Source organism: Emydura macquarii, unplaced genomic scaffold, assembly GCF_026122565.2.
Source record: "Emydura macquarii macquarii isolate MOO-44397 ecotype Brisbane River unplaced genomic scaffold, CSIRO-AGI_Emac_v2 contig_2676, whole genome shotgun sequence".
NCBI lineage: Eukaryota > Metazoa > Chordata > Testudines > Chelidae > Emydura > Emydura macquarii.
The window spans coordinates 43380852-43405516 of NW_027132813.1; the positions used below are offsets into that span (position 1 = coordinate 43380852).

At 38.2% G+C, this 24665-nt stretch overlaps 1 protein-coding gene across 4 annotated transcripts in view; it reads right to left on the bottom strand.

The window, feature by feature from the left end:
- MACROD2 (mono-ADP ribosylhydrolase 2) overlaps window positions 1–24665 on the bottom strand; it is a 1226284-nt gene that overhangs the window by 1071952 nt on the left and 129667 nt on the right. The gene's annotated exons all lie outside the window — the stretch shown is intronic.

Genomic DNA, 24665 nt, shown 5'->3' on the forward strand with positions numbered 1-24665 from the left:
GGCAGTTTCCTCCTGATTCTTCTGTTCTGGTATTGAAGTGCAATGCGCCTGATTGAATGGGAAGTACAGAGGAGTCCCCTCTTAGATCTGGATGGCTGAAGTAACAAGATGAAGAGGGTGACCAAGTGTAATCCTACACACCTCTGTATTCACATACAACATACTATTGTAACAATCTTTACACAAAATTTGCCTTGTGAGGTATCATTTAAAAACTAATAAGTCGCTGGTCAATGATATCATAGTGATATGTATGTAGCAACATTATATTTAAAGCTATTAATTCACCCTGTATGATGTTACTAGCACATGTTCAAGACCAGACAACCTTCCTTAGGTAAAGTTGTTAAACTTTTCTATCCTAAACAAAGGAACATGGGATTACCCCTATTTACATACAAGCAGTAAACAGGGCCATCAAACTAACAGAGGGAGAAGACTGCATGAAACAGAATAATTTGCATTTTAGCAAAAATCAGTGGGGGAAGAAAACACAATGGCCCTTCCTTCACCACCAGACTCCATGTCTCCTTCCTCACAGTTTGCATAAACGTTACTTTGACAGAAAACTTTCAGAAGAAACCATTTCAAAAGTTCACTGGACTACATCAGAAAGTGGCAGAGAACCACAAGTTGTCTCCTTCACATTAGACGACAAAGGAACTAGCTCTTGGGGCTTCTGGAAGAGATCCTGACTGAGGGTGAGGAGGGGGATGATCAGCCGTGTTGTGGGAAAACTGTGGATGAGAAAATCCGTCTTCAACAAAACCTGTACCTTGCTAGATTAAGTTTTAGCCTTTTAGATGTGTGTTTTCACTTATTTACTTGTAACCATTTCTAATTTTATCACTTATACATGAACTCACTTAAAATCCTATCTAAACAGTGTTGTGTTTGAATCAAAGTGTTCGTTAATTCCAGTTAAAGAGATAAGCTGTTGGGTTGGATTTTTGTCTCTTTAAGGAGCAAACAGACTTTATTAATTCTCTGAATGTTGCAAGAGAGGGCTGGACATTACAGAGCACAAGGGTTGGATCAAGTTCGGGACCGGGTGGTGTTTCGGGGTCACCTGCTAACATTAACCAAGTCTGGTAAAGACAAGGTATCCCCAAAGGCTGGTCATAGACTCAGACTTTCAGGTCAGAACGGGCCATCATGATCATCTAGTCTGGCCTCCCGCAAATTGCAAGCCACAGAAATTCACCCACGCAGTCCTGTAATAGACCCCTAACCTCTGGCTGAGTATTGAAGTCCTCAAATTACAGAGAATCCACCATTTACACTAGTTGAAACCTGCAAGTGACCCGTGCCCCATGCTGCAGAGGAAGGCAAAAAAGCCGCAGGGTCTTTGCCAAACTGACCTGGTGGGAAATTCCTTCCTGATGCCAAATATGGCAATCAGTTAGACCCTGAGCATGAGAGCAAGACCCACATGCCAGACACCTGGAAAGAATTCTCTGTAGTAACTCAGAGCCCTCCCCTCCTAGCGTCCAATCACAAGCCATTGGAGATATTTGCTGCTAGCAGTCGCAGATCAGCTACATGCCATTTTAGGCAGTCTCATCATACCATCCCCTCCATAAACTCATCAAGGTCAGTCTTGAAGCCAGCTAGGTTTTTTGCCTCCACTGCTCCCCTTGGAAGGCTATTTCAGAACTTCACTCCTCTGACGATTAAAACATTCACCTAATTTCAAGCCTAAACCTGTTGACAGCCAGTTTATATGGGATGGTGCAGGGCGTGACATTAAAAGACTTTTTCCATGTAAAGCACCTAAACACCCTGCTGGATTTAAAGTGGCTGAATCAGAACTGTACAGCATACAGAACATGGAATGCCTGCTGGTTATTGGCTGTGTGTTTCCCAGGCAGGAAGTCACAAGTAGCAGAAGCATTTTGGGGCACGCAGGGTTACAATATACGCAGTGACACAACCTCTCATTGGCCTGAATTGCACTCCAAAATGTGATACTGGAGTAAAAAAAAAAAAAAGTCCCTGTGCTTTTAGGGGCCATTTTAAGGCCCTTCTCTTACAACTAGTCTCAATGGTTAGTTCCCAGAAGGGATTCAGGAACTAGCCCTTCGTTCAGCTCTAACACACACACAGTTAGAAACAGCTGCCTCTTAACAGCTAAAGAAAAAGAGAAAAGAGAACTAAATGCCCTAAGACAGACTCAGTCAGGACACCAAGTTCATCGGGAATTGGGTACAGCAGAGGCAGTGCAAGGAGTGGCATTAAAAGACTTTTTCCAGGTAAAGCATCTAAATAACCTGTAAAAACTACAGAAAAATTGGGACAAAAAGGGCAGAATGAACCCCACTAAGATGAGAGCTGGATAGGTACAGGAAGTAGGGCTGGCTTTTGGATTGTGAGATCAGTCAAAATGATCTTAAACTTGACCAGAAGTAGTTCATAGTGGGCGAAGACATCCATGGGGTGTGATCGATGCTGATGACCTCATTTCCCTAGTATGTTCTGTTATTACTCATCTCTGCCTGACAGTGTCAGAAGGAGGCAGGCAAAGGGGAAGCTAAGAGTCTGATTCCCAAGCTCTGCCATGGCTTTACTGGCTAGCCTGTATCACTATTAGAAATGGGCCCAGACTGAAAAGTTTAGCTCCAGGCACAGAACTCCTCCCTTCTTCTAAAGACAGGGGGCGCTGGAGATCCATGAATCATAGAAGATTAGGGTTAGAAAGGACTTCAGGAGGTCATCTAGTCCAACCCCCTGCTCAAAGCAGGACCAAAACCAACATGGTTTTGTTTCATGTCAAACTCTAATAGATAATACAGTGATAATGTTACAGCACACAAAAGGAAAGCCTCACCAAACTACATAATCTCCCCCCATAGGTAAGTTCAGTGAGTTTCTTGAATGTACTAAGAAGGGGATAGTACAGATGGCTGTCCACTCTCTAGCTGCCCTGGACCTTTTCCCCCTCTGGGTGCAGGAATGGGGAGGCTTCCAGGTCTTCCTGGCTCATATTGACTGATGTGTCATTAGTACTACAAGATGGGGGTTAAGCAGCAAATTTTAAATCCAAATTTCAAACAACCGAGAGTAAGTATGCATCTGGATCCAGGGTTGGGGTGTAACAGTGATCAGTATCTCCTCATCACAATGTTTCTTTTGCATCTGTCTCTTTCCTTCTTGCTCATTTCTTCTGCAGTTTTTTCTTTTCTGAAATTCTTATGATTCTTTTGTGCCTGTTTCAGACTTGCACATTATCAGCTGGGCGTCACACTGGGGATTGTGTGTCATCTTTGCATTATGCATTTCATGCCCCCTATCCCTGAGGCTCAGGCGGGGAGAGGGAGAGGCTCTGGCACGATCAGCACCAAGCTACAGTTGCATATTTTAGCTTTAATAATGACATTTCATTCCACAGGTCCCACAGTACATAAAGCATCCACAATTGATGCACAGAGAGAGAGTGTGATGGAGAGAGAAAGAAAAAAGAAAAAGAAAAGCCACACATTACAGACCATCAGGGAAGCCCATGTGGCAGTTCAGAGTCTACCTCACGCACAAATATACCTTGCAGAGAAGATTCACTTATTTAGGGCCAAGTTGTGAATCCCTTAGTCAAGGAAGTAGAACCACAGACACCCATAGCACTGCTTGTGTGACAAAGAACTCACCATAGCAAGTAACTTCACCCCCAAATGGACAAGGGGCCAGACTGTGACCAATATGCCTTTCTTATGCACATTTGCAGTGTCATATTAAACCCAGCATGTGACACCCTTACTCCAGCTGAGCAGTGCGTTACTCCACAGCAGGTGCTATTGATACGAATGACATTACTTGCTGATTAAAGTACTACTCAAGATGAATAAGGGTGGCACAATCCCTTGCCTCCACGATATGGAGGTTCATTTTCTGTTTGTTTTGCTACCAAATGTTAACACTCGTCTCTCTGTAGATAAGATAATAAATACAATCTAATCTCAGGCTTCAGCCAATTGCCAGAACAGGGGCCAGGAAGAAATCTTTTCTCCTTTAGTTCAAAATGGGCTAGATGAATTGTTTCTTTCTCCATCTTCCTTTCAAGCATCAGATATTGGCCACACCTGGGAGCAGGACACTAGACTAGGTGGGATGGGACTAATGGTCTGATGCAGTTCAGCAAATCCTATGGTCCCAGATGTTTAGCTCTGTCACTCTTGCTCTTGTGCTCAGGGTTAAACTGACAGCCAGATTTGGGGTCAGGAAGGAATTTTCCTCTGGGTCAGACTGGCCAAGATCTTGGAGATTTTTTGCCTTCCTCTGCAACATCTAGCAAGGGCTGCCTACTATGATCATTTTGGCCCATCTCATTCAAATGATTTCCTGCCATTACAAGGGTTTCAGTCACTGGTGGCACCTCTGTCCTTCCTATTTTCCATCTGTGGCTGAGAATACTTTAGTCTTCTGAAGACTAAGTTTTACAACATAACCAGCTCTTAACTGATTCACTACTATGGATTCAGTTCAATAAAATTAGGTTAGAAAGATTACAAAATGACATTTAGGAGCCAGAGTGGAGATGTCATTTATCTTGTCACAGGCTGTCACAGAAAAGAACTGGCAAAGGTTCCTCTGAACTGCGGAACAAGCAGTGAATAGTTGGAAGAAATGGATGGACTGAATGCATGTTGAATCACAGGAAAGGAAACAAAGTATGACATTTAGACCTACCCAAGAAGGTACATCACAAACCCCAAAGTCAGTAACTATCACCAATACGCAGGCTTAACAACACTTAGTCTATATTTCTTCAAAATCATGACAATAATAGATATCTTTACCTATTAATGTATCAAGAAAAATTTTTTGTTCCATTCACAAAGGATTTTCTCTGTAATTGTACTAATCAGTCTCTCTCACACACACATACACCCACCCTTCCCCCACCTCCCTGAGCTAAAGTAAGCACAAAAACTAGGCATGTCAGTAGTTAAAAAGAAATGTACCAATTTCCAACCAATTGCTATATATTTTATTTATTACTATAATCTGCTTTTGGTTGATCTGCATGCTAGCAAAAACACTTCATAAAGGTTGGCTGTAACTTCTGCACATAAATAAAATGTAAAACAAAAACATTTAAACAAATGTTCCCAACAGAACAGATTGTATCCCAAATCTTGATTATAACAGTGCAGAAGGCAGTCTAAGTGGCTGTTTAATATAGTTGGAGTCTAGCCTGCTACTTTCATCAGACATTAGCAATGTATTGGAGTCCATGTGTGTTATGCTAACACCCACATTATAGAATAGTTGTTGGCACACTTCTCTGGTGTTTCAACAATGATGCTGATATTTATCGACTACAGTAAGGGCTGCTATAGGAACTGATACCCTATTAAAAGGAAGAGAAATATAAAGAAAAATAAAAAGCTTATTCAATAAATAAAGAGAAGGAAGACAGAGCTAGTAGACATTACCTCCTTCATAAATTGCCAACAATTAAAAGCTAATATTTATACTAGTGAAAGGACCTAAATATAAAATAAGGATTTCCAGAAACTATTTTATGGATATTTATATTGTCCTATACCATATTAATACTCTCATTTAATCTAAAAGCAACATTTTAAAAATAAAAATAATGAAGAACTGGATGATTCCAATAATTAGCAATCAGTTACAGAATTTCTCCCTTCTAAACTGCTTGGTCACATTAGACTCAGGTCAGTAATAACCTAAAGTGATCAGTCAATGACTGTTTAGAAGACCTATGGGAAATTAGCTGATAGCTTCAGTCCTAGGTGACAGGTGCCCACATCAATTAACATCTTCCTTGAAATTCTAACAAGTCAAAGACTGAATATCTGCAAACTCCTGCCTCTATCCACAGTTTCACTAGCTCTGCAAGGAGTGGAAATAACCTATTTTCTGCAGATAGTAAAATGAAAAAAAAATACTAGAAATGGGATCTGAGGTAAGAAAAAAAAACCATAGGATAGAGCATTTCTATTTTTCCAGAGTCAAAGGAAATGGGATCTGAGCTAAGAAAAAGCACTTTGGATAGAGCATTTCTATTTTTCTAGGGTCACAGTCTGAGAATTTTTGTTCTAAATCTGACCTTTAAGGGTTTAGTTGGGGGATTCCTCAAATAAATGTCTGCCAGCAGAGGGAAAAGCAATTAAACTTGTGCAGAAAGATTACCTCTGTGAGAAGATTTTAGCCAAGAGATTCTATGATCAATTATAGGCCTACCCAGACAGAGGACAAAAGACTGAAGAGAGTTTTGAGTGGTCCCATACAAATATCAAATAAGGGAAGACTGCTCACCAGTAATCCTGATTCTGTTTAGTATAGTCCTCTTCTCCCTCTCTACTCAGGAATAATCTTTACAGAAAAAGATTATGGCTCTGGTCAGAGGGAGTTCATATGCCCCTAGATTACCTACTTCCTCTCCATGAGAAAATTCCAAAACAAAAAATAGAAGAGGAACTTTGGGGGAAAAATACTCCAAGCTGCACTCCTCAGTGAAGAAAGGAAGGATAGGATGTTGGATGGGAGAAGAGGACTATGACAAACAAGATTAGTAATGAATAATCTGCTCTTGCCACACATGCCTCTTCTCCCACCCTAACAACATCTCTATCAGACAGCAGATGTAGAAAGCAGTGTTATTCCAAAGGAAGACTTTACCCGTAAATGGAGGTTAGGCAACCACCTAGCCAAACTGGGAGAGTCTACAGCAAAAGACAGGAGCAGATATCCAGAAGTGAGAGAGAAAAAGTATACAGTGACTACCAGGTAATCAACTTGCATATAAAAAAAGAGCTATCTCAACCCTCCAAAACCAATATATTACTACAGAATTATGCTCACTAACTAATGTCACTGCTGAAGAAAGATGGAGGTTTAAAAGGACTTCAGAGAAACCTGATAAAACAGACACAGGTGTAGCCATATTGACTCACACTGTTATAACCAGAAAAGTACTCTTGGGACAAGACAAAGAGAAAACCAAATTATTCAACCATTCCTAATAATATCTATCTAGAGTGTACTGGATAGTGATCCAGTGGTGTAGTGGATCACTTGTTCTTGTCTTTCAAAGCACTGCAAGACAATTTCCAGTGCATCAAAGGCACCAGTATGTAAAGGTATATCAACTTGTTCTTCATTGACATCACTTGTGTTATGTGATTTCCCCCCCCCCCCCCTCCTTTGGAAAAAATGGTTCATATAACTGGTCATTTGCAAATGGCTATTAGAATCAAGGTTCTACTGCAGTATTTTTCTATCTGTAGATCTCAACGCACTTTACAAAGGAAATCATCATTCAACCAACAGGGAAATAGATAAAGAGGGATGAAATCCCAGCTCCACTGAAGTCAACTGGAGTTTTGCCATTGATTTAAATGGAGCCACTATTTCACCCAGCGAGTTTAAATGACTTGTGCAAGGTCACACAGCAAGTCAGTGCAAAGCTCAGAATATAACCCGTCTCCTGGCTCCTAGTCTAGTGACCTACTCAGCTGGATAATACTCTTCTATGGAGCGTGGTAATAGTTTATATATTATGGGGCAAATCAGATATGCTATACTATTGGACATTTGTCCTCTAATGAACTTACTTGATACAATATCCATTAGGGAATTCATGAGCATTAGGGCATGACAATATGTACATATTTCTCTGAAAAGTCGATATGCTCTGCAGACAGAACAGAAACCATACTGAAAATAACATTAACTTTTGATGTGACTATATTTGGCTGAAATTGAGATTCTCATTGATTTTTCAAGGGCGCACATCTACAGTTATGTTCCAATAATAAAATTAAAATATCACTAACACTGCTCGATGTTTTAGCAGATGAAGTATTAATCTATCTCAGAAGTGCTATGGGAAGTTAGTTTTGATATGATCATGCAAATACCTTTTACAATCACTATTTAACTAATTTCACTACAGTTTTCCATAGCATAAACTCTTAGCTAAGATTCAGTTAGATTAATTCCTTACCAATTTCATAAGTGAAGAACCAAATCGTACTTACCTTTTTTCAGATAAATGATCCCATTCACTACAGTGGGACTACTTAGAAGAAGGCAGGCAGGATTTGGTTCACAGATTTTCTTAATTAACACTAAAAAGCCTTAGAAGCCTGCACTGTAACCTAGCTATCAAATACTATTTTAATATTTCCATTTCTAGTTCTTTTGTTAATTCTTAAATTTCATAAATACAAATGTTCAGCAGCAAATTTTAAAATACCATATAGAATAGCACCCCTTAATTTTTACTTTGAAACCAATTGCAACATTTATGATAGATGTCAACAAACACTGCAAAATTGTCCAATTATCAAAAAAGATAAGAAAATCAGTATAAAAGATCACTTTTAAACATCAGGAATTTCTCATATTAAGCTACTATAGATAGGAAATCACCTGCCTATTTCCTAGCCTTGAAAATAAACCTCTAGTGGGAAAATTTTCAGTGTAATACACAAGTTAATGTTAAATCATAGAGCTACCAAGTAAACCTCACTCACAAGCTATAACAACACAAAAATAAAATACTAATTTGGATGAGCAATACAACTTCCATGAAATATGTTGGAAGTACAATAATAATATTCTTACAGGAACCCCTATCTGCAAATACCAACTTAGGTGGCCAATGTATAGACATACTTAACAAGAATTTAAAATTAAAATGTTTATATAAAAGGATAAATCTATTTTTATCAGCATGCAAAGAGAAGCTGCATAATCATCATCTTCCATCCATTTTAATATCTGCATATCAGACCAAAATATGTTAAAATAGGTATTTTATTCCCAGACAATGTTCAACCGGCTTCTAAAAATGATATTTAGTGTTGTTTTGTAAAAACTAATTGTCTGAATTAATAAGAAAAAATATGATCAAACATGGAAGTTAGACAGAAACTTGCATGTTCTTGCCTTAAAAAGATAGATATATACTAGCAGAATGAAGTAAAAGGGTTTGTCAGGTGGATAATAAAACTAGGCAAGTTTGGTCTTCAATTCTACAGCAACACTGTGCTGTGGCACAATTTTCATCTCTACTAAAGATATTGCAAGCTACACTTCAATGCTTATGACTGCCAGTATTATTAAAGCCTACATCGTTACCAGCTCCTTCAGCGAGTGTCAAATTAATATTCAGAGTTTGATTGAAAAGAACTTTCCAGTTATTTTGCTGAAGATTGTGCACAGGACAAATGAGTACCACAGAAAGGCAGGAATAGCATTAACATTGTACTCAAGCTGCCACATGACGCACTGCATTGTAATGTACTAATGTTTGTTTTTGGAGTAAACATCTGTTGCAGAAAGACATTGTATAGCATATTCCTCTGTGAAGAGAATGGATGCTATCTGAAGTGGCACAATGGCGTTAGATAGGAATGCATTAAAGCAACACAATCTAAGAAAGAAACAAACTAATCACTATTAAAATTTTCTCATCTGTTTATCAGTATTAGCATACGTAAAAATAGAAATTGGGTACTTAAAAAAAAGTGATAAAAAAAGAAAAATTAGCTCAGAATGTTTAGCTTTTCTGTTAACAGATTAATAAAATAATATCATTAAGATTTCATTGCATGCAACATATAGAAAAAATAAATATATTTTTCCAAAATATACAAAAGATTTAAAAAACAGAACTCTTTAGATAAAATGAAGATTACCAAAACAGAAAAAAAAAATTGTGGGCATTTTTTGTATTGTTTTGGGGGTTTTTGGGGGGTTCGTTTTCGTTTGTTTTGGGGGGAGGGGAGGAATAAAATGATTTCAACTGAAACATAAAGAACACCTAGACAGTGACAAAAGTTACTCAGGTCACACCACCAAAAACATGGCTGTAAATGCAAGGAGTAGAGTGAAGGAGAGTATCTCTCATGGCTCCCAGGAAAGCCCGGGGGGAAAGATAGAATTTTCCTTACTACGAGCAAGAAGGGGTTTGAGTGCCTCAAATTTATCAGCTGGAGGTGTATACTGAAGGTGGATACCTGAGCACAATACAGTGATATTGCAGCATGCTCCCACTTCCCCTTGGAAAGGGGATGAGTGAGAAAGGCTGTTTCTAATCAGGGTGTCTGGACAGTGGGGCCTCCAAATGTTCCACAGCCTCCAAGCCGCAGGTGCCTTGTACGTTTCTCAAGCCTTCACTGTACTTAAAACTCAGCATAGCCTCTTCCAATTACTACAGCACTAAGGTGAAGGTGAAAAGTGAAACTGAATATTTACACCCCTTTGAGCAAACTAATGAAAGGTAGCTAATGAAATAGATGGTAAACTGATCTGGCTATGCAGTATGTACAGGAGTTAATGGAGGTAAAAAGCATAGTTAAAAAGTAGTACTCTCATTTAAATGCCCCTAACAGATTGGAATATGAAACTATGCTAAGAACAATAAAGTGTAAATTGAAAATGAGGGCACAATGCCAATGACATCTAGATTAATACAATAATTTAAAAGGCGATCTGCAAAAATAAAGCTCAAAACAGCTTTTGTATAACCTGCTAAATACTCCCAAACTATCAAGGTAAGAGGCACATTCAGCACTTCAGGGACATCAACCTTATCATACTTCTCTCCTTCTCACGTTTCCCTTAACTGGAACTAATTTCCTATGCCAAGACACATCCAGTATGGAGTCCACTGCTGGGATCACCTCAACCAAGGAACTCAAATAGAGCATGGACAGCGAACCTGAAGAGTGAATGTCTGGTATTTAATTATACCACATAGTTTTGAATAGTTTTTCTTTAAAATAATGCATCTAAATTATGGACTAAAATTTACATGAAGGAAACAAATTCTTAAACCCCAAAACATTTTACTAATTCTAAAAAGGAACACTACCACAACTTAACTAGCTGTAGGTTACCCTTAGTTTTAAGTGATCCTTAGTGAAACTGTATGTGAAGTTTAGCGCTAAATGAATTTTTTGCAGGTCACTTATGAATCATTGAAACAAAGGATGGAAAATACCAATAGCTCACCTTAACAGTAGGAGTGACATATACATAGTGTATATTCTCTGAAAGATTAACGTTTTCTCCAAGAATGGATAAGAACTACATTCTAACATATTAGGCTATGGGGTACCTCATCCATTGTGCATAAAATAGGTTTGTTTACTGCTGGTATAAGAATCATACACCTGCTCTTTCCCCTTTATTTGAATTCTCTTGGTAATTATTAACATAGGCGTGCGCATGGGGTGTGCCCAGGTACACCCTAATGCAGGGCTCGACAGAACCAAAACGGGACAGGAACTGCCACCAAAAAGAAGGACCCCGGCATTTTATTCAGTGGCGGGCACCACGTCACGAGCTGCTGCCAAAAATAAGGACCCCCAGTAGTTTTTCGGCAGCAGGAAAGACATTGCTAGCTGCCGCCGAAACAGATGACGCAGCGAAAAGTTTTCGGCAGAGAGTAAGGCAGCGAGGGTAAGTCAATTTTAATCCAGTGCTGCTCGAAAATTCCCTACGTGCACACCCAAATGTAACGTGATGCGCATACCTATGATTATTAATCAGATCAAAATGAAATGAAGTGATTATTCCCCTCTATTCGGCATTGGTGAGGCCGCATTTAGAATATTGTGTCCAGTTTTGGGCCCCCCACTACAAAAAGGATGTGGACAAGTTAGAGAGAGTGCAGCGGAGGGCAACCAAAATGATTAGGGGGCTGGAGCACAGGACTTATGAGGAGAGGCTGAGGGAATTGGGCTTGTTTAGTCTGCAAAAGAGAAGAGTGAGGGGGGATTTGATAGCGGCCTTTAGCTACCTGAAAGGGGATTCCAGGGAGGATGGGGCTAGGCTGTTCTCGGTGGTGGCAGATGACAGAACAAGGAGCAATGGTCTCAAGTTGCAGGGCGGGAGGTCTAGGTTGGACATTAGGAAAAAGTTTTTTACTAGGAGGGTGGTGAAGCACTGGAATGGGTTACCTAGGGAGGTGGTGGAATCTCCATCCTTAGAGGTTTTTAAGCTGAGGCTTGACAAAGCCCTGGTTGGGATGATATAGCTGAGTTTGGTCCTGCTTTGAGCAGGGGTTGGACTAGATGACCTCCTGAGGTCCCTTCCAACTCTAATATTCTATGATTCTATGATTCTATGAAATGGACCACTTCATTAATAAAGCGAGATTTGAAGAGATGACCTGAAGTCGAAGAAAATATTGGTCCAATCTATTACATTTTGCTTACTGATAAAGCAATTAACACCACACACAATATTCTGACAAACAGCAAATGTATATACCATTATCTTACACAAAGCCAGATATGAAAATTAATAAAGAAGTATAGCAACAAAAGAGGTATTACTCTATTTTAGTCCTTCAGAGGAATTAAAACAGTCCAAGCAAATTATTTACACATTATACTACTTCAGAGTTTGTAAGTGACAATTTCACAGGCGATATCACAACAGAAAAGATGGATACATAATTAATTACACACTCAAAAAGAAAGTATGCTTGAAACATGGGACAGATGGGTTGGTTTTGGATTCTTGTAAATGCAGCAACCCGCCTTTTTAAAGTTGTGTTGTGGTCTTATTCTAATGGGTCTTTTAACTTGTTTGTATGCATCTGTCACCACATTTTATGAGCTATCTGGCTGCTGAGTAAAAAACGTACAGCTTTTGAGAGATGAGCAGATTTTGCTCATCCATCAGAATAATGTTCTAAATTGGGACCTGGCCCATTTTTTCATTAAGAAAAATTCAAAGCATAATATTGTTTTATTGCTCAGCAGTCAAAAAGAACAAAAAGGAAGCCTGAAAAAAAATGAAGTGAAGCATCTACATCAGAGAAGGTTATAGCTGTATTGATATGCTATATTTTGTTAAGTTTCTTCTTTGTCTGGATAAATGTGTCAATGGTTAAGGATTGCTTCATGTAGCAGCTGGATAACCATGATCTTCAGTAACTATAAATCAGTATAATGGCTAGTATGCCACAGGTTGGGCATGGGATAAATATAAAATTCTAATGGCATATTTTATGTCTTTTTACTCGTGTTTCCTTCCAACATAATGGTTCTGCTAAAACAACAACAAAATATCCTTCCTTGTTACATATGCTCAGTGTTCTGCACATCCCTTCCACATGCTGTAAACTGATATTATTTTTCTGTAAAAGTCAGTAAACCAATTAAGAACTTAGATTAGACAAATAGGTTCAAACTAGAACATTAAAATACTGAAAAATTATTACACAACAAATTTCAACAGAGACTACTTCCTCTACAGAAACCCTAGTTTGGCCAACACTAAACATATAATTTGTTGTAGTTAACATTTTTCTCTCTCCCCCCTCAATTTTTCTCAGTCATACAAGGTCGTGCTAGCTTTTTTGGAGGTGTTGACACTGAGCTTTATTGTATTGGCTTCAATTGACTATGTGCCAGTGTGGCTACATCCCACAGCTGTCAGAGCTGACAGTACACCAGACTTTCCTCTCTGCCGCCTCACCATCCACGCCCAGAAATGCCTCTCAGCCATGCTGCCCCACATTGCCCCACTGTCACTGGTTGAGACTGCACTCAATTTCCACCCCAGAAACAGCTCCTAAAAAGCTGCTTTCCCTCTCCCTGACCTCCAAGTAATGTCCCCAAGCTCCATTATAATTATTGTTGTTTATGCTGATTATTTATATTGCGGAAGCATCTGATGGCCCCAAACCTATTGTGTTAGGCAGTAGGCAAACATATAACAAGGACAGTCCCTGCCCCAAAGAGTTTATAATCTAAATACAAGAGTATAGACAAGTGTCAGCAAGCCAACAAACAGATGTGGGGAGCACAAGGTCATAATGAGACAATCAGCCCCAACTCCACAATTCTTCACTCAGTGAACAACAGATGGTTTATCAGCTGCAAGTCCTGCTCTATCAAAACATAGGTGGTTCATCAACACGAGAAACAGGGCTTGTGTATGCACTTGCCCACAATCCATCAGCTCCCATCCTACCCCTCAATGCATCTTGTTCTATCTATTTCATTAGGGTTTTGAAGGGGTAAACTAAGAAGTCAGCAAATAACCTACATACAGTCCTTGAAGTCACAAAGTCTCTAAAGGTAAAAGAGGCAAAACAGAAATTATTCTTATTAAATGTTTGGTAAGACCACAGTTCTTGGAAAACTTGCTTTATCGGGCATTAAAAAAAGGCTAACTAGTCCAGCAAAACTTTTTAAATTGATGCAAAATGTAAATGCTATTATCAATGCTATTTTCAAGTAACTAACCATCACTAGGTTTAACATGAATGCAAACTATATATATGAGAAAATCTACAGATGGAATTAAAGTATTGCACTAATTATTATGCAGTGAAGTCCAATTTACCTGTAACTAAAACTCATGTGCATAGACAAAAAATTCTAGCAGAACATTTTCAATATTCAAGCTAAGAGTAACATACTAATACTTTTAAAAATGACATTTTTAGAGCCCATAATATCCATCTCCACTACAACACCAAACTATGGCCCAGTATATGCCTTGTCGAAAATATCAGTCACCAATGAACCAAGCTGCATCATGTAGCCAGCTCATGTGTAGTCAGGTACATACATCCAAGATCTAATGCACTATGCAGCAAGCTTGACCAGCATTCTGCTGCAAGACCTCAGCATTCTACAGCAATCCAGTGTTGTAAACTGAAGAGTGTGTGGCAATTTCAGCTCCTTTTAAATAGAGATTTCTACTTAATTAAATATGAAAGTGAATAACACAAATACAACACACTCTCTCTTACAGAAGTTTACATTAAGTTGAATATGCCAATATATTTTAAAATACTCTACCTACTGAAGAAAATTGTATAGAAAACTGTATTACAGAAGTTGTCTGGGGGAAGATGGCTGTTTCTAAAGTTTGAGCTTTGGACATCTGGGAAGGTTTAGGAAACAGTTTGGATATATGAGACAGCACATTAGCTGGATGTCAAGATGATCAGCAGTGAAATGATTAACGTTGACAAAAATTCCCATAATTGGTGTTCAAACTTAACATTCCATTGAGATGAATGGGACAGCTCATCCCCTATCAGAGATATTGTTTCAGGATATATGCAGACTCAAGCAGACATAGCTGCTGCAGTCTCATGTGAAATATTTTTTTTAATCTAATGTAGGTCTAGAATCTTATTTTAAAAAACAAAAAAAGAGGAATATGAAAGCCTGGTTACAGGAGCATATTCCACAGAACTGCAGAGTACACAAGGCTGTGTATATACTGTACCGTATAACATTTTTATTTAAGAATAGGTTTAATATCATATTTCGCACAGAGTGCTATAAACAGAATTATATGTACAACTGCTAAACCATCCTGTATTTTTAAACATTATTTACCTAGGGGAAAAATTTCAAAATTGCCTAAGTATCATTTTCAAAACCAACATAGGCACTTAGCTTGCTACATCACTTTTGCAAATGGGACTTAGGCACTTTTGAAAATTATACCTCTAGTCCCTATAAGCTTCTGCCTTCATACTCTTTCAGAGCTTGGTAGCAGATACGACAACAATTGCAGCCTGTTATTCTTGTGCTCATTAGCTTCTAAGTCATACAAATATTACCGGTATCACACAATTAAAAGGTTATTAAAAACAGAGAAAGAGGGGTCCAGATTGTCTACAAAGGCCCATATTTTGAATTAGTAAATTACATTTGCTGAACTGTACCGCTGAGATCAAGACCTTTCAATCTTGGCTCAGTGGAAGTTGTAAGGGTTACTATGTATGTAGAGCTGTAAAGGTTTCTATCTATGTTTTGCAGAAACACACTTTTTAAAAAAAATCTAGATTTTTTTAAAATGTCAATTAAAAAGAAAAAGCCCTATTGATAAAATAATCCCTAACAGTGTTTGCAACATACTGCCACACTCTGCCAACCAGCACAGGAGAGCAGGGAATGAATGTGATACTGACCAGTTTACATGCAATGTCCAAACTGACAGAAGTGAAAAAGTAAACAAAAAGTACAAATAGTGAAAGATAAATTATTAAAACTGAAAGGAGTTTTAAAATCTAATCTGAAAGTTTTACTTTTAACATAGTATGTGATTTTAATAGATTGCTTTTAATCTGACAGTGTCACTGGAATTTTCAAGATTAATCTTTTTCAGATAGTGGGAACAGATAATACAGAGATATCATTTTAGAAGTATTATTACAAGCTTTTTCTCAAGTCAGAAACTTGCAGTGACAAAAAGCACCCAATAATAATAATGTTTATGATAAAAACCTAAGGCTTCTTTTAAACACTGATAATTCTTACCATGGCAATCTGTCTCAGGATCTTGACAAGTGAGACTAGTACTTGGTGGTCCAGCCATGTGTATTTCTATTAACGTGATTCATACACACTTTTTCTGTCATATCAGTCATCTGCCATTGCCTTTAGACTTTGCAAGAAGTTTGAAGGATAAAGAGAACATTAAGTGACAGCTTTACCCCTCTTTAAGAATTAAAAACATGAAAGTAATGCAGCCATACAGCTGCATCACTCATTCATACGTCTGGTCTACACTACAGACTTATACTGATATAACTATATCGCTCAGTAATGTGGATTTTTCATACCCCTAATACAACCTAATCCCTGGTGTAGACAGCACTATGTCGATGGGTGAGTTTCTCCCGTTGACATAGCTACCACCTTTCAGGGAAGTGGATTAATTACACTGACAGGAGAGCTCTCTTCCATCCATGTAGAGCATCTTCATTAAAGCACTGCAGCTGCGTTGACGCAGCATTTTATGTGTAGACCAGCCCACAGAGTTTAAGCCCAGAGGGGACCACTAGATGATCTAGCCTGACCTCCTGTATATTATAGGCCACCAACACCACGCAACACCTGCACACTAAACCCAACAACTGAAATGAGACCAAAATATTACAGCCCACAGAAGACTAGACTATTATGAGCCACAGGCAGAGAATAGGAGGAATGAAGGTACACCAGTGACTGAGTTCCTCACAATGGCAGAGAAATGATTAAGTGAAATATACTCAGATAACCCTGGCAAGTGGCCCACATACACACACTGCAGAGGAAGACAAAAACAAACAAACAAACAAACAAACCCCAATGCTACTGCCAATCCAACCTGGGGTAGCATTCCTTCACAACCCCACATACAGTGATCAGTTAGACCATGAGCACCAGCCAGCCAAGTACCTGAGAGAGAGAATGCCCGGTACAATCTCAGAGCCCTGGCACACCACACCCAATGTCTCATCTCCAACCATGGGCACCCCATGCTTCAAAGGAAGGAGTTTAACATCCCTGCCAGAATACACAGGGCGGAATCCCTTCCTGATCCCTTCTGGTAGATATTTTAAACCAAGCCTCTTAAGAGGCTTATGGTAGAGTTAAGTACAGTATATAAATACAAAAACAAAGGGCACAGATTTCAGCTCTGCGGGTGCAAAATATAGTTTATGGGCTGAGTGAAAACTGTAGTCAGCATCTAGTGGTATGAACTGCTGACACAACAAACAGCCAAGCTGCAAGAGAAAGAGAATCGAGCATATCTCTGGAGAAAGTGCCCTCTGATGAGCCAAGGCACACAATAAATATGTAAAAACAATGAGAGTCCTGTAGCACTTTAAAGACTAACACATTTCTGCAGGCATAAGCTTTCGTGCGCTGCGACCCACTTTGTCAGATGCATGAAATAGAAATCACAGATAGAAGGTATATATATACATCCAAGGGTAAGAAACAACAATGGGGAGGGGAGGTGTTGACAAAGTTCATTCAGTTACAGTAGATGAGGCCTATTAAAAATAAAATAATAAAATAATAATAAATATGTAAAGATTAATAGCCTTGATTCTGGTCTTCTGGACACTTGATTTTAGTTTGGGAAGAAGCTGCTTGCTGAAAGAATATTAATGAGAAATTGAAGACTGTTTGAATACTCCCGTTGCTATTTTATATTCTTTGTACCCATTTACATTTGACATAGTAATGAAAGAAACCAATCTAAGGCTGTTGTGCAGAAATCCTTTCCTCTAAAGAGAGAGCTGAGGCCCTGGCTAATTAAAGCTATGCATGTTGCTAGAGTACAGGGATTTTTAAGGTTACCATTATAATCCTGTTATAATGGGTGCAGGTGTTACGTATGCAATATCAGTTTAACAATTGTTTTAAAACCTAAAAGTTAAGTTACTGGAATAAAAAATGAAAGTGTACATGCTTTTATATAGTCTTGCATTCATTCCTCAAAACAAAGTTTTAAAATTAAATTAGTAGTCTTTTTTAAAAACAGAAAAAACTAAATAATTAATCTTTGAAAGTTAGATACTTTTGTATCTTTAAAAGATACATGTAACTTTTAAAAATATTTCAATATCCAAAATTATCTTAAACATAATTTGCTCAATTCTACAAACTGATAAATTTCAAGCTTTTGTCCTACCAGATACTGAGCCACTCCAAAGAAGACACTCTGCTTAAAAGTGCCAGATAAACACAATCAAAATGTTATAGTTTATATTTTATTAAATGTTCTATATTTGACATTTTGGCATAGTTATATTGCTAACATGTCTGTTCTGCCATATGAATTTGTATTTTCTCATAATACTATAAAAGAAGAAAACCTCCAAAAAGGGAGCAATTAATAGTGTAGATCTGATTTAAAACTACATAATCAGAAACACTGGTAATGAACTTAACATTCTGTACATGCTACAACACAAAATGGTACGTTAATGGCAGAGGTGATTTTGATTTTTAATTTTTTCAGGTTTTATGGTTATAAACTTGACATTTACTGTAATATGAATATATTTGTGTTATTATTATTATATTTAAACTTCGCACACTAATAAGAACTAATTAAGATATCTGTTAAAGGTCCAGAACAAAAAATAATCCAGAAAATTCCTGATATATCTGCATCATATTTTAACCATTAAATTAACATAAAGAACCTGTAATGAATCTCTTAGACAGTGGCATTAGAAGTCACATTAGTTAAATTAGAACAAGTGTCAATAAGCAAAGTTAGTAAAGGAGATGTTGGGACTTCACAGTTTTTATGATATTACTATGAAGTTGATTAATGGGAGAGGGTCGTAGAGGTTTTGTGGAAGTACAACTGATATGGAATATATAAAAAATAAGGTTGTTCAATATGTAACTTTTTGTTCAACGATACATGATTGTAAAATAGCAACAAACATTTTTCCCCTTTGTGAATTAAAAAACAGTGCATCCAATGTTCACATCATTTTTTAAAAGGGACTCATCTACTGCTCCTTAAAATCTAGTTTACCCTTTTACATCAGATCATGAACATTCTGTTCTACATGCAAAGAAAGACACAAAGTATGCATTTATCAATGCCAAATTCAGTGAATGAAATCTTTCGTATGTTAGAATTTGTTTGTATGTTCAAAGGAATAAGATGCATTTACAATACTACATTACTGAAGCAATACTAATGCAAAGATTCATTCTCTTCAAAATTTCGTGGGACAAACAAATTTAAGTCAGAAACTGATGATTCATTTTCCAACCACTTCATCATTCAAATCCTTAACAAAACCCTTTCTTGAGAGCAAAATTATATTCATTTCATAAATTCTTTACGCTTGGCAGTGTAGTTACCCTTTGAATAAAACAATTATATGGATAACCACTACTGAGACTGCTTTCGGCAAAAAATATTTTATTGATGAATTCAAGTTCCAGTAAATGTAACAAAATATGTATTCTCTTTATTCTGGATGCTGTAGATTTATTGTTGCTGAATAGCCCGCAAAGCTGCAATTTTACTAGGAAAGAACTGTAATAAACATGTGATTACTTAACATGCAATTACTTGAAACAGGATAGCATACACCAATTTAAGTATTACTAAGAAGCCAGAATGAAAATGGAGGGATTGTGTTTATCAGAGAACCATTTCAGTGAATTAGACCTGACCTGTTTATACCAACATGGTTAAAAATTGTGACTCTTCCACTACATAATTCTTCTTTGAAGGAGTTGTATTTTGCCCATAAATACAAATTTTCAACTATAAATTAAATTTCTGTAGTCTTGGCACTGGATGCATAACCCTTAGGTTCCTATTTCCATTTCTCCCCATAATGGGCAACAGACTCAAACAGTGATTGAAGATTTTTCATGCTCTTTCCTTTCTGCCCTGATGTTATCAGTTTTACAAAACATAGCCTCTCTGGAAGACTTGGTTTAGCTTCAGCTATTTATGTGAAATACAAACTAACATACATATTATATTTTTAAAAGGTAACATTAAGGGGAAAAAAATCTTATCAGATTAAGACTTGAACTCAAAGCCAAAGAGATATCATTATAGATTTCTAGAACCAATTCCTCTGTTATCTCAAAGGTTCATTACAATTAGGTGTCTGTACTACAGAAACCAAGTCATCAGGTGTGAGATATATTTCCCAACTACAGACAATGATTCGTAATGTTTTGGATCTGTCTAGCAATCCTGTATAGTGTGATGCCTTAATGTAATGGCTAACCCAGAAAAAGGGAATAGAAAGAATTAAGGGATTTACAGGCAGAAAAGAGGTTCAAAGTATCAGCCAAACGCTGCTGCTGGTAAAGCACAGAGAAGCTCAGGAAGGGATCTGGCTCAAGAAAGGTCAACACCCAAGTGAGTGAGTTCTATGAGCCTCATGGTGTTGCAGTAAGGTCTTTATCCCCACACACCCAACTTTGTGGGCAAAATTACTTCACTCAACTTCTGGACAACAACTCTGGGGGGTTCTAAAACAGATAAGCTGACAACATCAATTTGTTTAGTTCAAAATTAACATTAGCATTAAGAAGATTTTTTTTTAAATTGGCCTCAACAGTCCATTTTAAAAGATACTTTAAATACCATGGCACTAACCATATAATTAATAATATTCACCAAAGACAACCTAGCATGTATCATTCTGTGATACTGACACCTGAAATCTCATTTAGAACATCTTTTGTAAATAAGAAATTAACAGAGGGTTTCACAGACAGGAAGGGAAGGAGATGGAATCTTAAAATTTGCTGAGTTTGGGGTGAACTCACATGCATTTACTCCAGATCCATGATTGACTCCTGGCTGATCTCAAAACAGAGGATTACCAAACACCTTATCTTACATAAAGCTGTTACTGTTGATGTCTGATGACTGCTGGAGAACCTCCCTCGCACTGGGAAAGTGCCCAAAGGGAAACTTAATTCCTCTAAAGAAGATTTTCTTAAAATCAAGTGTGAACAACAACAATATAATACAATACAATACGAAAGCTACTCCTAGCAGGGTAGACCTAGATTCTGAACTGAATTTCACAGAGCCTGAATTTAGTATACAGAAGAATGGATGCCCTACTACTGTCCTCTATGCATGACCTAAACTGCAGAAGTTCCACAGCAGAGTCATAGACTTAACCTCTGGTGGCCATGATAATACGTTTAGTGAAACAAATGAAGACAAAAGATCCACTTATTTTTTGTATTATGGAAGATAAACACACAGAGCAAGTGTCGTGCTCAGAAGCGCCACTGGAACTCAGTCATGAGAGGAGAGGCAAGTTTCCCTATCCTCCAAGATAATTTTCTCGCTAGCAACCTGCTGGATGTCTTCTGGAGGGCTGATATAATATAACATTACACTGAAATCTATCACATGTATATTTACATTCACAGGAAGTTTAATTCCTGTTGTGCCTTTGTCTTTTTCAAATGAAAGCATTTACTAAAAGCCATCTTCATAACATTTAATAAAATACAGCTTTATAGAGTTGCATATTAAATGTTTCCTAAAATTAAGAATTTTTTAAAAAAATTGTTACAATGTTACAGAAAGGAAAGGTGCAGGACTAAGTTTTCAAATTGGCGATTCATAGTGATAACTCTGCACTCCTAGGGTTCAGCTAGTCGCACATAAGAAGCCTTGTAAAACTGCCATTGACTCTATGTTATGTAGAGTCTTTTAAAGCCTGGCCCCCAACTCTGCTCTTTCCTCATCTTCACTGAATGAACCAAAGAAAGGAGGTTGAACCGGGAATCATTTCAATCTCATTTCCACCCTCTCCCTCTTAGCTCCTCCAAATGACAGCAGGAGATGTAGATGGGAACCAGAAAGAGACAGAAGACATGTTTAGGGCTACCAACTTGAAAGCATGTGGTCCATGAAAGAGGATGGGAGTAGGTCTGACGTTTGAGGATGAACAAGAGAGAAACTAAGCTGTGGTGGTAGTAAGAGCTTAGTAGTAGATTTTTATTTATTTATTTATTTATTTTTTTGAGGGAGAGGAGAAGAGAGACAATGACTAAAGAAGAAGACAGAAGAGAGCAATTAAAATAATTTGGAAGGTAGAAAATGGGAGAAGCTGGAGAGGAAAGCAAGCATGAAAGAAAGATTAACAGAAAGTAATGGGAAGTAAAAACTACAGGGGAGGGAGGAATAAGCACAACACAAGGACAGAAAGGAAAGGGAATGAGGCAGAGGACGGGAGGACTGCAGAAGAAAGAAAGAAAGATTTTTGTTTTTTAAGTTTGTGGATCTAAGCCAAATGTCAGAAGTGTTACACTAAAAGACTACGTTAGATTGCTTCCTATGTTCACAGAGCAAGAGTATAACCCTAGAACTTTACTGGCAAGTTCAAAGAGTAATGCTTGTTTTGATAACGGAAGAGCCTGTTTTTCTAAGCCAGAATAGGAGCCACAATAGCAGAAGAAAGGAGTTATTGTTTTTAAAATGAAATCCATCATGTCAAAGTGCACAAGAGGAAGACCCATCCAATGTCTTTTTATGAATAAAATTACACCGGTTCATTAGGATGTGAGAGAGAACAGACTGCTCTATTTTGTTTAAATATTACATAATTTTTGATAAAGTTAATCATCATCAATCAAGTATTACACAAATCAAAATGAAATAATTGAAAGAGCTAGCCAAAGAACCTTATTTAACCAGATGATGCCCTCCCTACAACAGTTGCATGCCTTAGAATTACATCTCTCTGTACTTGGATCCTGATTCTATAATTCCTTGGGCAAGGGTGGGCAGCTACACCCATGCAAAGCCCTACTGAAGTCAGTAGGGCCCCATGCAGGCTCAGCAGTCTGCCTGCAATGAATTGCAGTACTGCGATCTTAAAAACGAAAGGCCCAGATCTACAGTAGGACTTACGTGCCTAACTCCCACTTTAGGCATCTGAGATCCTTAAAAACCCTGTAAAAACACCTTCCACCTAGTAACTCTGGAGGTGCCTAAAAATCTTTGGCACCTAATTTTTTCCCTAAGAGTTCCCCAGGAGCATAAGTTTCTGCTGTAGGCAGACGCACGATGCCTCAGAGTAGGCACTCAGATACACGTCACACCACGCCCCAGTGAAATCCTCAAACTAGGTGAACATAGGCGTGCCCCCATCTATTTCACCTTCAGGCCCAACGTGAAGGCATTCTCACAGGAGGCCAAAATCCACACAAAATAGCTGGGGCACAAGGAGGAGGAGAAATTCTCCCTTATAAGCTTTATCCCAGTCATTAGTGAACTCACCCAGGATATGGGATATTCAGGTTCAATACTCCCTCTTCCCCTGCCTGATGAGGAGAAACAATTTGAACATGGGTTTCTCACATCTCAGTGCCTTAGCTACTGAACTATGGGATATTCTGACGTGGGTCTCTCTCAAATCATTCCATTACATCTAACAGAAAATGCAATGAGCCAGAGACCGAACAAGAATGATTCTGCAGTTTAGGGATGAAGGCAGTCACCTGAGAGGTGGGAAACACATGTTCAAATCCCTTCTCCTCATGACTCGGGGGAAGGAGGGGTAGAACAGAACCGGGTTCATCTGCATCCTGAGTGAATTCCTGAACCACTGGGCTGAAGGTTATAAAGGAGGTCTCCTTCCCCCAGCTATTTTGTGTGGAGTTAGGCGTGCACAGCCATCATTCTTTCAAGCAACAGCTTTAGGCGCCCGACTCCAGGAGAGGGATGCCAGTTGTGCATGCCAAGTAGTCACAGGTGCCATCCTCCAGCCCGGAGTGATGTGCCTAATTCCATGAAAGGGGCAGGGCTAAAGACACACCTCTCTGTTTGGCAGCTGCTATTAGCTAGCTTAGGTGGCTCTCCACTCATTATGCTGACTTCTGAAGATCTCTCTCTTTCTCTCTCCCGCATTATATAGGGAGTTTAGGTGCCTAACTCAGGGTGTGTGGATTACACGGTGTGGCTAGGTATCGAAAAGTTAGGTGCTGTAACATTTGGCATTGCAATGCTTAAAATATTTTTATGGATATGGGCCCAAATTCTACACTCCTCTTGAGCAAATCATAACTGAAAGCTTGATGCCCAACATAAAGTTAACCAACAGTGAACGTATAAAATAATTCCTTAAGTTGCATTTTATGATAAGCAATATTTCTATTGGTGCAAGAAAGGATGCTGCTTAGTCAAAAAGAGACCACAGAAGGATTCTGATATTCTCAAATGAAGATTATATCATCAAGTGACTACAAACAATGCAATGTATGTGGCCTCTATGTTTGAAATGAAAACAATAGCTAAGGAAGCCAGTGTATCTGTTTAATGATAATGGATGTGATTTAATCTCTCATTTTCAATTTCATCTGCCTCTGTCACTAAATGTTTCATATTTGACATAAATAGAGAGAAACAAT